Source organism: Amblyomma maculatum, chromosome 4 (assembly GCF_055883805.1).
Source record: "Amblyomma maculatum isolate TAMU_Amacu chromosome 4, ASM5588380v1, whole genome shotgun sequence".
In the NCBI taxonomy this organism is placed as follows: domain Eukaryota; kingdom Metazoa; phylum Arthropoda; class Arachnida; order Ixodida; family Ixodidae; genus Amblyomma; species Amblyomma maculatum.
Genome location: NC_139347.1, coordinates 137,184,597 through 137,199,539, shown reverse-complemented (window position 1 = coordinate 137,199,539; position 14,943 = coordinate 137,184,597).

Below are 14,943 nucleotides of genomic sequence, written 5' to 3'. Positions count from 1 at the left end.
TAACTGAAAAAGTTTTTCTTTAGCTCTGTCGTTTCGCTGTGTAACTGAAATAGTTTTTTTTTAGCTCCGAAATAGCAGGGAGTAAAGAAGATCAAAATTCTACCACTATTTTTCTGAAGGTTTCATTTGCATCTTGAAAAAATGCTAATGCAGATGTACTTAAGGGAGTTCCAGTTTTCTTCAACAGTGATGCTCACTTTTATAATGTACAGACGAAACAGTTAATCTTACGTTCTCTCTACGGTAATTGCCGTTTTGTGGCTAAACCTTGACTGGTGACCTGGCAAATCCCTATGGGTGATGTTTCACTCAGCAAAGCAAACATTCGTATGAGCAATATTGTATGCACTGCGCCGGGTGGTGTAGCTGAAATTTACTCTCTTAAACAATGATTACAGGCCCACGACGCTGTATCTTCTCGAAACCCAGTCTAGAGAACACAATCGCTATCCTTTTCATTACCACGTGCGGTTAACGATAGCGTTTTTCCGATGGAGCTTAGTTCTGAGAGGCATTTGGTAGGAGGCAGGCGGCAAGAGGTTCTATGCTAAATACAGGAATAAAACAGTGAAGTATGTTACCATATAAAGAGAGAGGGGAGTGTTGCAGAGAAGGCTGCATGTACGGCGTGAGCGTATAGTACGAAGCTTGCCGTTCAAGTGCTCGTTCATCCAACCTCTCCGATAGATTAGCGCAACTAATGCAATATGTGTAAGGCTTCAACGAGAAAACGGATAAGAAAGCACTGATGAGATTCGAACTTACGTTGTCCTGTTCATTAAACTGGCGTTTTAACTAACTAATCCAAGGCGTCATCGGCATAGAAGGCAACATTCTCACTATTGTCACGTAGTGGTGACAAGGTCGTTGACAGCAAAAGGAGACACAGGCTTGATGTACTGAAATTAACTTTTTATTGGGCTGACTTGCGCCCGCAAAATAACTAAGCAACTCGTCGGCGGCGATAGCAACAAACGTTTTCGTCGATCATCGAACAAAGAATGCTCGTCACACTCGGCAACGCTCAATTTAAAGTCTGCTACTAGCACAACCTGGAACATTGTAGAAACATATGCAAGTGAGCGGAATATTCGAGATATATTTCAGCGCATCGTTCGCGACAAAGAAAACGATAACGCGTCGTATCGCGACAGCGAGTATCAACGAACACGAGAAACAGAATTGATACGCATGCCAGGATCACAGTGATAAGCCCGCATGCTGGCGGCTGTTGAAAAACAACAATTACAGTTTTGAAGGTTTCGCGGCAATATTCTCAGGCAACCGTCAGACAACCTATCAAACAGCATTGTATGACTTAAAAAAAGCAGACCAAAGGTAATTCTTATAAATGCTCTAAGCCGTCCAAGACGCGCTGCGCTCTCTATCCTTCACAACCTTACTACCTATAGCCAAAATTGTCATCCACAGCGACGCTCTATGAGCAATACGTCTGCTCTTACGCGTCAGTCGCAGCCCAGAAATCTGCCAGAATATACATCGTCTGGCGGCTCGCATCTCGCAAACCATTCGAATTGAGTGGGTCCCACGTGCCCTAATCAGTTCGCAAACCTCTGCAGATTCTGCAATCCGCCAGGCGACCCCACCTTCATCAATGACACGCTTCCTCACTATGGATGATGCCACTCTGCTTCTCACAAGAAAAGAGCACAGCCGGCACCGCAAACACGCTCGTGTCCCACCGTGTACGGTATCCCTCCCCAGCGATCTTACCCACGCAGAGGAGGTTGCGCTACGGAGGATCCGGGTCGGGGTTACCCTCATACCTGCTTTAACACGAACACGGCCTCAATATCGATATTTATGTCAACGTCCAGGGATGTCCTGTCTTCAATTCAGAAAATCATGAGGCAGATATTCACCACTTGTCTGCCAGGCATTGAAGCGACGAAAATCCGGCACCTGACGGCAGTAGGCCTTTAGCTGAAAAACTCATCATCGTACATTGCTTGGACGCAAGGGCCTCATCATCACTCTCTCTTGAACTTTATATGAACTGCCCATCTTTTTTTCTTTCTTTTAATACCCCTTTAAATTTTTTTTACATATCCCATTATGCCCTGAGCCAATAAGCAACTTTATTAAAAAAAAAGGAAACTAAATAAGTATGATATAGTTAACGCGTTTACACTGTTAACCACGAGGCTTAGATGGGATAATACAGACGATAGGAAACGTGTCGATTATGTATAACGGCAAACAGTGCTGGTAATACGAATACGTCTACACGTCAATTGCGGAACGAAACTTCACAGACACCGCTTTGTGGGTTCGCAAAACAAAAATAGGCGGCCTATTTTTATTTTGATTCTTACAATCACTATTAATGTCAATCAAATGGAGCGATGTACACGTAACGTGTTACAAGTAATTGATAATATTAAAACTAGTGGTATTCGCTGGTCATGCTCTAGAGGACGAAGGGCGACAGCTGCCAAAAGACGACGACGTTGAGTGTAGACAGATCTTAGCGGCGTCAATGCTAGTGGTATGGATTGTTATCGCTTGTAATGCTCCCCGCAACATCTCTTGGTGGAGTTGAAATAATCAGTCCCGTACAACAAGCTCTCGCCGTGGCCGCTAGACGCCTACAGACGCCTACCTCTCTATGGTCGTCGGCCCAGCTGTCGTGATGGCTCAACCCCGGGGGCCTTGACACATTCTGCGTGACCGACGATGCTGATGTGGATTACTTTGGCTTTTGTTCCTTAACTCTCACGTAAATGAGAGCACCAGAATAATAATGGCTGGCGTCTTCAATTTGCCACACATTATTTGGGAAACTTTGTCAACAGATAAGCAGCTTGCAAATAAAATGATGGAAATTATGTTTACGCATCACCTCAAGCAAATAGTAGAGGATTTTACAAGGGTTACATCAAGGTTGCAGTCATTGTTGGACTTGGTTTTCTTATCCAGTAAAGTGGCAGACCACGCTATATCTGTCGAGCCCGGCTTATCTGACCACAAGATGATCTGTTTAAATGTGCTGTTGAACACTCCACTCCGTAAAACATGCATGTTTTAAAAACGAAGGAAAATTAAATCAGTTTGCAAATGCATCACACCGTGAAAGTGTAGAGGAATTGTGGCAACGCTTCAAGGGCATACTAAGATATTGCATTGACAAATTTGTTCCTACTCGCTCAAAGAAATCGAAGCAGCTCAATCCCTGGATCACTAGAGAGATCATTCAGTTAAAGCGCAAGCTAAAAAGGCTACGAAAGAAGAAAAATAGAGCGGCAGAACTTTCAAACACCAAACAGAAGCTCAAAACAGCGTTACTAGATTCGAAGAAAACGTACTCCAATACAACACAAGGTTACCTTCCTCATAAGCTCACCGCAAACGTTCTGGCGATATTTTTCAGCGAGGAAGAACGCAATCGAACAGGTAATGGATGGGGATGAGGAGGTGACTGAAAAATGATATTGCAAATATGGTGAATGATTTCTTCCAGTCGGTCTTTAGTAGAGATACAAATGACATTGAGAGTGACAATACTACAGTTTCCACGTTGCCATACTCGATGCACGACATTCGCATCAATAGGGAGGGCATTTGTCAGCAGCTGTTGTCTCTGGACCCCAAAAAAAATCGTGCGGCCCTGATGAAATACCGACGGAATTCCTTAAACGTTATGCTGAGTGGTTTTCCTATTACTTGCAAATTTTATTTGAAAAGTCATTGCGGGATCATTCTTTACCTAATGACTGGCGCAGCGCAATAGCAGTTCCGGTTTTTAAAGGCTGTAATCGACTTCTTGTAAAAAACTAGACCGGTTTAACTCACTTCCCTAGGTTGCAAGGTTTTTGTACACATAATAGCTAAACACATCGTTCATTTTTTTTTTGGAAATGAACGACCTTTTGTGTCCGTTCCAGCATGGTTTTTGGACTGGCCTTTCGACGGTGACGCAGTTGATTGAAACAGTGAACGATTTTTGCAAGGTTATAGACGAACGTCAGCAGGTAGATGTGGTCTGTGTTGATTTCGCGAAGGCTTTCGATAAAGTTCCGCATCGTAAACTTCTTTTTAAACTGCGCAGATTAGGAATCAGTGAAGATATAGTACTATGGATTCAGGTGTATCTAGGTAACCGCTGTCAAGTTGTCAAGATAGAAAGCACAGTATCAGATAAGCGTGAAGTTCTGTCGGGGGTGCCGCAGGGTTCTGTTTTAGGTCCGCTTTTGTTTTTGTTATATATGAATGATATTTATGCTATCATTGAATCGCCTGTCAAAATGAAAATTTTAGCTGATGACTGTTTAATTTACTCTCCTGTGGCTTCCCCGGAAGATCAGATGAATATAAATAGGTGTCTTCAGTCGTTAAACTCGTGGTGCCTGAAGTGGGGCATGGAAATAAATTACCAGAAATCTACTTACATGCATGTAACAAGGAAGCAGAATGTTAAGCTTTTCAATATAATATCGGCAAAAATTCTTTAGATGAGGTAAAGTGTGTTAGATACTTGGGAGTGACACTAACACATAATCTGTGTTGGCGCACCCATATTGAAAATATCTATTTAAAATTCTATCAGAAGCTTTGTTTCCTGCGGAAGAAGTTGCCGAATGCGACTAGGGAAATTAAATTGATTGCGTACAAGACATTCGTGCGGCCAATCATAGAGTACGCAAGTGTAGTGTGGAGTCCACATCAAAAGGGTTTAAAACGAAAACTGGAAAGATTGCAAAGGATTTCGGCACGTTTTATATGTTCTAAATACCGGCGCACTGACTAAGTCGCAGAAATGCTAAAACAGTGTCAGTTAGAATCCCTAGAAATGAGACGTACAAAGCCGAAATGGAAGCTTTTTTTTTTTTTTTCTGATGATGAATGATAAAGTAAAATTTAATAAACAACACTATGTTACACGTCCTCTGAAGCGTTGCCCACGAAAAAATCACAGTAAGGTATTGCAACCTATTATTGCACGTACTGATGTATATCGCTACTCCTTCTTTCCCGATGCAGTAGAAATCTGGAACCAACTGCCAAGCGAAGTTGTGGACCAAACAGAAGTAGAAAAATTTGAGATAGGTGTTAATACGTTCTTGGAGCATTACAGTGCAAATATAAAATTTTGTTGTATAGAGTGTATTTTACCGAAGAGAATTGTACTTGTATGTCTTTCCCTCCCAGTAATGACCCTCATATAGAGGGTTAACAGTATGAATAAATAAGTAAAAAAATGTACCTTAACACAGTAAATTAACAGCGTAACCTAACGTCAGCCCGTTTGCCGCAGTACGTCACGAGCACGACATCGCAGTCTTGTGTTAGGAGTCTCATGCACCAAGAAGTTGAAAGCATATAATGTGCGAATTTCCGTCGGCAGAGAAGACTCCATGTTTCAAGTTTATTCTTTTTCTTTCAGTCCTCCTTTGCTATAAGGAGTACGAAACAAGCTAATGAATGGAACCTCCTTATCAGTTCTGCTTAGAAGTAGTCAAGCAAGCAGTAATGAGAAAGTTTCACCTATATGGCTTTTCGAGATTATCGATCCTTGTAATACACACTGTGATAAGTTCATGCAATGGAAGAGTACTGAAAAAGCTTCATTTATATCGAATATTTTTATGCCACCTGGAACAGACTTGAATAATTAGGTTTGATAATATGCATCAGAGATATATTGAATAAGGACGTTGCTGTTCGGGACTCGTACATTTTTCGTATGCGCCCCTTGCATACCTGATCCTGATCAAGTACTGACATTAAAGCTGATAGAATGTTTGCAAATAGATAGAACGATTCATTCTGGGTAATTCTTCCAGTGTGAATTATAACTGTCTTGAAAGCGAAATGATATGCAATGGTTGCAAGACTGAAGTCCGACCAAACCTTATTGTTCTGGAATTGGCATACGTGGCGTACTTCCTCTGTTACACGCTGGTAGCTATATGAATGTTCAGTGCAGTGATGTAATACAAAAAGTTAAGCGTCATTTCAAATATATTAGTAGTAGTACAGTCTGCCCAAATAAATGCGCATATCACCGGCAGACGTGAGTGATACGGAAAATTTCCTTTCACAGCGGAACCTGCTAAGAGCAGGTTTCCGTATTATGGGATGTCAGAAGTCTTTTCAGTATCAAAAAGCCTAGCACTAATTACTCATTATGAAGAGCAAGACGTCTTTATAACATGCCACTCAAGGTGGCGTAAAACCTCCTACCCGGATCAGTACGTGAGATAAAACGTTTCTTCAGCTCGTCATGCAAACCTGCAGCTTAAGTTGTCAAAATGATGACGTCACGTGCCTTATTTATTTATTTATTTATTGATACCTCAAAGGGCCCATATAAGGAATATTACATTAAACAATAAAACTAACTTGCATGCTTAACCCACTTTAGCACCATAATCAAAGTTCCTGTGGCATATTTGTCATTGTTAGCAGATGTCGTTATTGTTATGCTGCCAAAGCTTTTCTATGGTGACATAATTCCTTGGCCTTCCTAGTCGCTTGTTGGAGTGGCTGTGCTGCGTGACTAATTTGAAAGCGAGTCTGTACTCCACGCGGCTGTAGAGACAATTATAAAAGGCTTTAAATTCATGCTAGCGAAAGCAGCAGTGCACGTCGGAAATCAGGCGTGCAGCTGTACCCTCACAAGGAAACCGCCACGGGCACCACAGGCGCACTGAACCGCACAGTTTCTTACAACGTGACCTCTCCCGTTCCCGTGTGCGCGCTGCGCCTATCTTTCTTAATTTGGACATATCACGCCGTGGTCACTTGATCTGGTGGAGCCACCGCTTCCTCAAACAATCAGTCAGCGACTACTCACGTGACATTGTGACGACATTGCGCTCCTGACGAAATAGCCACCTTGGTTAGAAACTCTGGACGCGAAATCGCGCAATTTGAAGGTCGATGTTATGGAAATAAAATTGCATTGCCGATATTCTGAGGCAATCAACAACATATGTATGTATGTATGTATGTATGTATGTATGTATGTATGTATGTATGTATGTATGTATGTATGTATGTATGTATGTATGTATGTATGTATGTATGTATGTATGTATGTATGTATGTATGTATGTATAACTATTAAGGAGCCGGAAAACGACGGGATAAAGCGCGTATCGCTGGCCAAGCGTCGACCCGGGGTTGTGCCCTACTCTGTGCTACCTCATTTGCTCCGTTTGTAGTGGGTTGTGAGGCTTGTGCTTTTCGAGCGCACCCCGCGCCTACTCTACGGCCCATAGTTGAAAGTCCTTGTCTGTACTTTGCAGAGCACTTTGAAGTTCCGACGGGTATGACTTGGATGCAGGTTCGGTCAGGAACCTGGCATAGTCCTGCCATTGGTCCACCGTACCCACTTGACATACACGCACGTATCACTCGTGTAGATGTCTGTGTGGAGGACGTGTGGCACTGCCGGGGCGAGGAGTGACCCGGTTTGCATTCGCCTTCGGATGACCGCTCCTCCCGACAAAGTGCCGGGTGAGGCGGCGGCATTGTCCGTCGAGCTAGGCGGTGACATTTAGTCACTTCCTCGCAACTGGTCATTCGGTCTTTTGTTTCGAACCACCATTCGAAATGGTCCCTCTCGGGGGCGCGGAAGGTAAGTGCTCGGGCCGCCTAATGGGCCGTCTCGTTGTGATTCGTAAGGATGCACAATCTCCCGCGTGCACTTGGAAGCACTTGTGGATAGTGTTGCCGCGGTCTTGGAACTGAAGTTTACTGATGATGGCGGCCACCGGTGCGCACACTCGCCCCTTGGCAATGTTGCGCACAGCGTTACTCGAGTCGCTGAGCACGGTGCGACACTCGGCCTCCGAGATCGCCAGAGCGATGGCAACTTCCTCGGAGTCTGTGGAGTCCGTGCACCGCCCGCTCGCTGCTGTTGTCTTGATGCCGGTAGCCGCCGCAACGGCCACTGCACGAATCCTTCTCGCTCGTATTCCGCTGCGTCCACGTACCGGGCGTGTTGTTCCTGGGCGTGTTGCTCGACGAGGACTTTGGCCCGTGCCTACCGCCATTCTTGGTTGTACTCGGTGTGCATGTTCTTCGAGATGGGGTCCACGTGGATGTGGGCCCACGCCTTATCGCTGATCTCGCACGATTGCCGACTGGGAGCTCGGGAATTGTAACCCAGGGACATAAATATACTGTCACGTAGTGGTGACAAGGCCGTACACGCCAAACGAAGACAGAGGCGTAATGGTACTGAAGTAACTCTTTATTGGGGCTGACTTGCACCCGCAAAAGAACTAAGCAACTCGGCGGCGGCGATAGCAACAAACGTGCTCGTCGGTCGTCGAACAAAGAATGCCCGTTACACTCGTCAACGCTCAATTTAAAGGCTGTTCAGAACAATCTGGATGACGTCGCAAGCAGCTACCAGCACAAGCTGGAATATTGTAGAAAGACACACGAGTGGCCGGAATCTTCGGGATAGATCTCGGTGCATCTTGCGCTACAACGAAACTGATGAAGGTGTGACTCGCGACATCGAACAGTAATGGAATATCTGTCTCTTCTGTTTTGTTTCATGCCTCACAATAAAATACGCTTTAGAGACAGCTAAGGTGTAGTGTCATTTGCTGATTGTATAACTTAGCAAATTGGCCTCGATTGCTTAGCGAACAAAACATAAAATGTGTTCATCCTTTCAAAACAATATTTATCTTTAAATCACCCCAGCCCAAGTTTAATTGTTGAAGTACTTAAATAACAAAAACCACCCTTATTGACATACTAACTCCATAGCGTCGAAATAGCATCACGCAACTTCCGCGTATAGAGGCTTAAAAATGCGGTAGGATAACAACAGCCTATAATAAAAGTGTCAAGCGCATGATTTAGGACATAATCTCAGAGTTAAGTGTAAATTACGTTTCAAAAAGAACACTAATCAGAAATCATATTTAGCACAGTTTGCAAATTCGGAAGAGTGAAATTTACACCGGAGAGTTATGTAAGTGGTGGAATATTTGACAAATATATCCGATATTCACATTTACACGAAGCTTATCAATTCAGCGCATGTATTGACAATAAACCTTAGGCGTACGTACAACTGACAAATGCTGTTTATGTGTCGGTCATGAAAATACAGATTAACATGCTCTCTATTTTTTTCCGATAGGAAAACAGAGATGGCAAGGAAATTAGCTACTTGCTTTGGTATACTGCTCCACAACATCATATATTGAGCCTCTCATTTTATGCGTCTGGTGAGGTCGTTGGCCACTATCTTCATGGCGTCCGGATTGTCTTGGTCGCTCGCGGCGTCCGCGTTAATGAAATTTATATTTGCCCAAGAATTATTGCTCTACGCTTCCACTCAGGGATGCCTACTTCCCGAATTGTATTCGCAGTGCGTATTTCTAAATAAGCGACACTTCGATTTCTGCACGGACTCTATGGCCCAGGGTTACCATTATTTGTTGGTCGGCATTTCAGATTTTTTAAGGGTGCTACATTACTGCGTATGCTTCGGAGCATGATGAGTTGACCTGCAAGTTTGGGCATGATAAATTCTTCCAGTTTTGTAAATACGCAGCAGAAAGCGGCGCTTCGTGGATTCGTGTGAAGGGAGTCCTACTGCCGCCTTGACTGTCACCCGCAGTATGTGCAGCCGTCTTAGCTCTGTTCTATTTTAGTATTGGTACTTAGCATGGCATACGATGTGCATGGTAACCGGCACTTGGACAGCGCGTAATATTTCTTCCTCTCCTCAAGATGTGAGTCATACTGACGACCCCAAAAGAAAATATTCACTTTTTAATTATATGAAACCTTTAAATGTCTTGCTGGTGCTTATTTTGCCGCAGCTTTCAAGACTTTCGCTCCAGTCTGCGTCAATCGCGGTTTTGCACGATCCCGCGTTGTATTGACGTCTGTGGCTGTTTCGACGTTTGACTTTGTCGCTTGTAATTAGTTATCTAATCATTCCACGTCGACTAAATTTGTCATTTCACGACATTACTTCAGCCTCTATCTCAAACAATTTTTCTTTTTCTCCTAACTCTTCAATAAACGAAGCAAACGTGCAGTAAAGTTTGTGTCCATGGTTTGATGACCACTTCGTGATGACTCGAAATCACAAACATAGTCGAGTAATGTTTTTCTATTAAAAACAAATTATTTCGTCCTCTTGGGCTGAAGGGCACACAAAAAGGTCCTAATTAGAACACTGGTTGTCTTTTACAATTCGGGGCAAAAGTAAATCAATCCGCAGATAGAAAGGTTGGCCAACCACGGCTGGCAGTGCTCTTAGGGACAAAGCAACAACCCCTGTTGACAACAAAGATGCATTTATTGCTGCAATAATAACATTGCCAGATAGCAATAAAACACTCTAATGAATCTAAGAGATCCGAATCTCAAGCAAGGGCACGGCACTTGGCTGGCAAGCAACACGTCTAAGCTTCCGCTACTGCTTTTGCAGATTTTGCCGTGGATTTTCACCGCTGCAACAACAAGCAACGGTCAACGACTGGCATTCTTCCGAGTGCCTCGTGACAATGAGACCGTGGAATGCCTCATGCTCGATTACCATATGTCATCTGTGATGTCATCTAAACGAGCCTCGCAGCGACCACTGCTTCGGAGGGCACTGCAATTGGCTGGCAAGCAACATGTGTAAGCCTCCGCTACTGCTTTTGCAGGCAATTGTTCCGAGCAATAAGATTGCTTATTGTACCAACAACAGCTTCTTGTTGGTATTGCCGTGCCTTCGGAAGTGTTATGAAATTTTTTACAACTGCTGATCAATGCTTCTTTTTATGTCAGGAAACATTGAACAGAATCCCGGGCCAAACGTGAATGAGAAGTGGGAAGAAATTCTTGAAACCCAAGCGGCGTTCGCGCGTAAGATGGACGACATCAAAAGTGAAATTGCTGTAGTGAGTGCAAAAACCGACAACTTACAGAGCCTTTTTGATGCATTTGATGCGATGAATAGAGTGATCTCTAAGTTAGAAGAAATAGTTCAACAACAGGCTGCAATGCTTATCGATTATGAAAACCGAAGTCGACCTAACAATTTATTAGTATTTGGCGTCACTCAAACTGTGACAGACACTGAAATGGAAACAGAATTAAAACTGGTGGAACTTGTTGTCGAGAATAGATTTCGGAAAACTATTGGCGTGCAGTTTGAGACAGTGGAGTGAATTGGTAAATTCAGCGCCCAGCCTACAGAAATGTAGACCAGGTATTCGTAAATCGGACGATTCCAGGGAAAGAGAGAGTGTGCTGAAAAAAGACGCAAAACTGAGAGGAACTTCTTGGTGTATTAGCCCGGCTATGGCAGACAAACTCAACAAATTATAGGCCAGTGCGGCTGCAAACAAGGCTAAGAAGGCAAAGGTCTTTTTTGTTCATGATAAACTTCGCATAAACAAAGAATCCTATGTCTGGGATCACCGTCGAAACGAACGCTGTCTGCTGTCTACAGGCCGCGGAGGAAAGGCTGAAAATTCCAGACAGCATAAGTCAGATGAACCAGGCAGCCCAGCTGATCTTGATTCCTCAATTAGGTGTGCGCCTTTTGGCACGTCATCGCAGACATAGCTACGCCTTTTAGGTTTGAATGTGCGAAACATTGTAAATAAGAATACAGATTTAGAATACTTTATCCATTCATGAAGACCACATGTTGTAATAATAACAGAAACCTGGTTGAACAAAAATATATCTGATGACTGCATTGTTCGTTCGGACTATATAATGTTTAGAAGAGACAGGGACACGCGTAGCGAGGGCGCTTGTCTTATAGTAAAACGCTTTTTATCTGCTGTGATGGTTGACTGCAAAGCTGCTGATGCTGTCTCTTGCAACATACAACTTTATTACGTTGCTTACATTACCGGAGCTGTGTACCGCGCACCCTCTGCTTCACCCGAGTTCTTGGATGAACTAGACACTCTTTATGTGAAAATTTCAAAATGAACACGAGACTTATAGTGACTGTCGAGTTTAACCTAGCACGTTTAAATTGGCCGCGCTTATGTTCGGTTGGCCCTGATTGATCTAACAGAGAGAAACTATTAAAAATTATGTTCGCGTATAACATAAAACAGACTGTGCAAGAAGACACAAGAATAACGCCCCACTCGCGGTCAATGTTGGAATTGTTTTTCCTGTCAAATAATATAGAAGAATACACTGTTAACGTTGAAGATGGTATCTCTGACCTCAAGATGATTGTTGTTGCCGTACCACTATAGAACCAGTGAGTGCTCATGGCCTAATATCCCTGTGCGCTCTAAGGATTACGGGCGTGCGGACGACACCTCCATTTTTGACTGTCTGAAATCTGCCTTTGATTATTATGAAATTGACTATGATTTCAAAACAGTAGAAGAGTTGTGGTAGCAGTTTTAAGAAAATTATACAACACTGCGTTGACAGGTATATTCCAAATCAGGTTAAAAAGACGAATCACGGAAACCCCTGGATCACGAGGCACATAATTGACATGAAAAGTAAACTAAAAAGACTACGTAAAAGGAAAAATAAACGTATTCAAGTTTTGTTACTTTGTGCTGAAACAATCGTTGAAAGGAGCTAAAAAAAAAGTTTTTCGATGAAATGCTTTGCCGCTTCCTCAAAACGTCACCGGAAAAGCTCCGGACATATTTTAGTGATATTAAGGAGAGAATGCAGGAGATTAAGAAAGAAAATGAGGTACCGATAAAAAGGAGCGTATAGTACATCAATTTAGTCACGTTTATCAGTCCGTATTCACCGCAATCAAAGATGACATAGACCTTAGTTCGGAACGCAAAATGGATGACGTCGTGATTACGTATGAGGGCGTATTTCAGCAGCTCCTCAATGTGGTACTAAAAAGGCTAATGGACCAGACAACATACCAGCCCAGTTTCTCCGAAGATATGCCGAGTGGGCGTCGCGATACCTTAAACTTATTTTTCAAAACTCCTTGCACTACCATGTGTGCCGCAAGATTGGCGCAATGCAGTAGTAATTCTGGTGTTTAAAGGGGGCATTCGAACACTCGTAATAACAACCGTCTTATATATATTACATTGATTTCTTGTAAACGTTTGGACCATATTATAGCGAAGCACATCTTTCATCACCTAGAAACAAGCTGCACTTTATCCTCATCAACACGGTTTCAGAGCAGGCCTTTCAATTCAGACAATCCAGGATTTGGCAATGATAATTGATGCCAAGCCGCAGATTGACGTAATAGCTGTAAATTTTGCCACAACTTTTGATAAAGTGCCGCAAAATAATTTATTTTTAAAATAGAAAGAGCTTGAATTAATACGAATAGAATAAAATGGATTAAAGCATTCTTAACTAATCGTAACCAGGCTCACTAGCAGTGCTCTCAGGAGTTCTGCAGGGTTCTGTTCTGGGACCGTTGTTATCATATGCGTATATCAATGATGTCTCTGCTGTCATTGAACCTAATGTACGACTAAAGCTATTCTGTTTAATTTATTCTACGGTTAGAAACACGGATGATCAGCTTAGAATTAACAACTCTTTACAGGCATTAGAAGAAGGGTGAAAAAAAAAATGGAACATGAAAATAAAATGTTCGAAATCTACACACATGCAAATTACAACAAATAAATCTGTTCTTTCTTTCGCATACTTCACTGGTGACAAGTGCTTGGTAAATGTAAATCAGTTTAAGTATCTAGGAATAAAAATAACACAAAATCTAAATTGGGGCACATATAGAAGAGGTATGCTCTAACGCATACCAGAAAAGTGCGTTCTAAAGCATACTAGAGTGTTTCCTGAGAAACAAATGGGAGCATGCTACACGGGATGAAGTCTAATTGCATAAAATGCTTTTGTGAGGCCAGTCTTTGAGTATGCGTCAGTACTATGGAGTCCTAATAAGAGTTGTTTAAAGCAACAATTAGAGTTCAGAGATACGCAGTACGCTTTATTTGCGGCTGATATCGAAGGACAGACTCAGTTGTAGATAGGCTCTATTTCTGTAACCTGTATTGATTAGAAACACGTATACAAAAAAAACTTTGACTGAAACTATTATTCTAGATGCTCCAAGGACCTAAATATAGAGAAGGAAACATACCGACAAGCACCAGGCAGACGGACCTCGAAAACAAATCATACTCGGATAATTCAGCCGTACTTACTACGCCCGTAGTGAATTCCTTCTTCCCCAATGTAGTTGAACTGTGGATTTACTTGCCAATGAGCTTTGCCAAACAGAGTGATCATGAATTCGAACGCTCTCTGGATACCCATCTGCTTTAAAGTGCCGTTTGATGCTAGATTCAATGTACTGTTTGATGACGATGTATTCAGTGCTTGTGAATAATGCTGTTTTTCTATGAACTTTTTCGTACCCTCTCTATATAGACCATCGCACGAGGGTTGAAAGTATTAAAAAGATAAATAAATATATAAATAAATAAATAGTGGTCATGGATGAATTTCGCCAACGCTAGGGCAGGGAACATCTCCAAGGCACAATGGGACGTGCAGGCGGGATAAGTGTGATTAGTTCCCCGAGGCATTGGGTTGGTGGCGACAGCGGAGCTCGCGTGGCTGTAATTAGGCAATTCGCTGAGTTTACTTAAAGCGGCGATTACAGGGCCATTCCATGTATTCCCGTTTTGTGTTTCTGCGAATAATATACAGGTCTCTGATTCTGTTTGAAAACATTTAGTGTCTAGCGCTCGGCCCATATTACGAAGAAAAGCAGTTGAGAAACCCCTCGCACCGAGAGTGACCGCTATTTTGTAATGATCGTGTGACGTCAGAAGAGAACACGCGGCGGAGCGTCGTCTAAAGTGCAGGCTGCAATATCAAAGGACAAGTCTTTCCTTTTCTTTTGTAGGCGATTGACATAGGGTCGTCCCTCATGCAGAAGTACCTGATGAGAGAGAGAGAGCGAGAGAGCTTTTATTTGTCCAACAGAGTGACTATCCCGCTCTT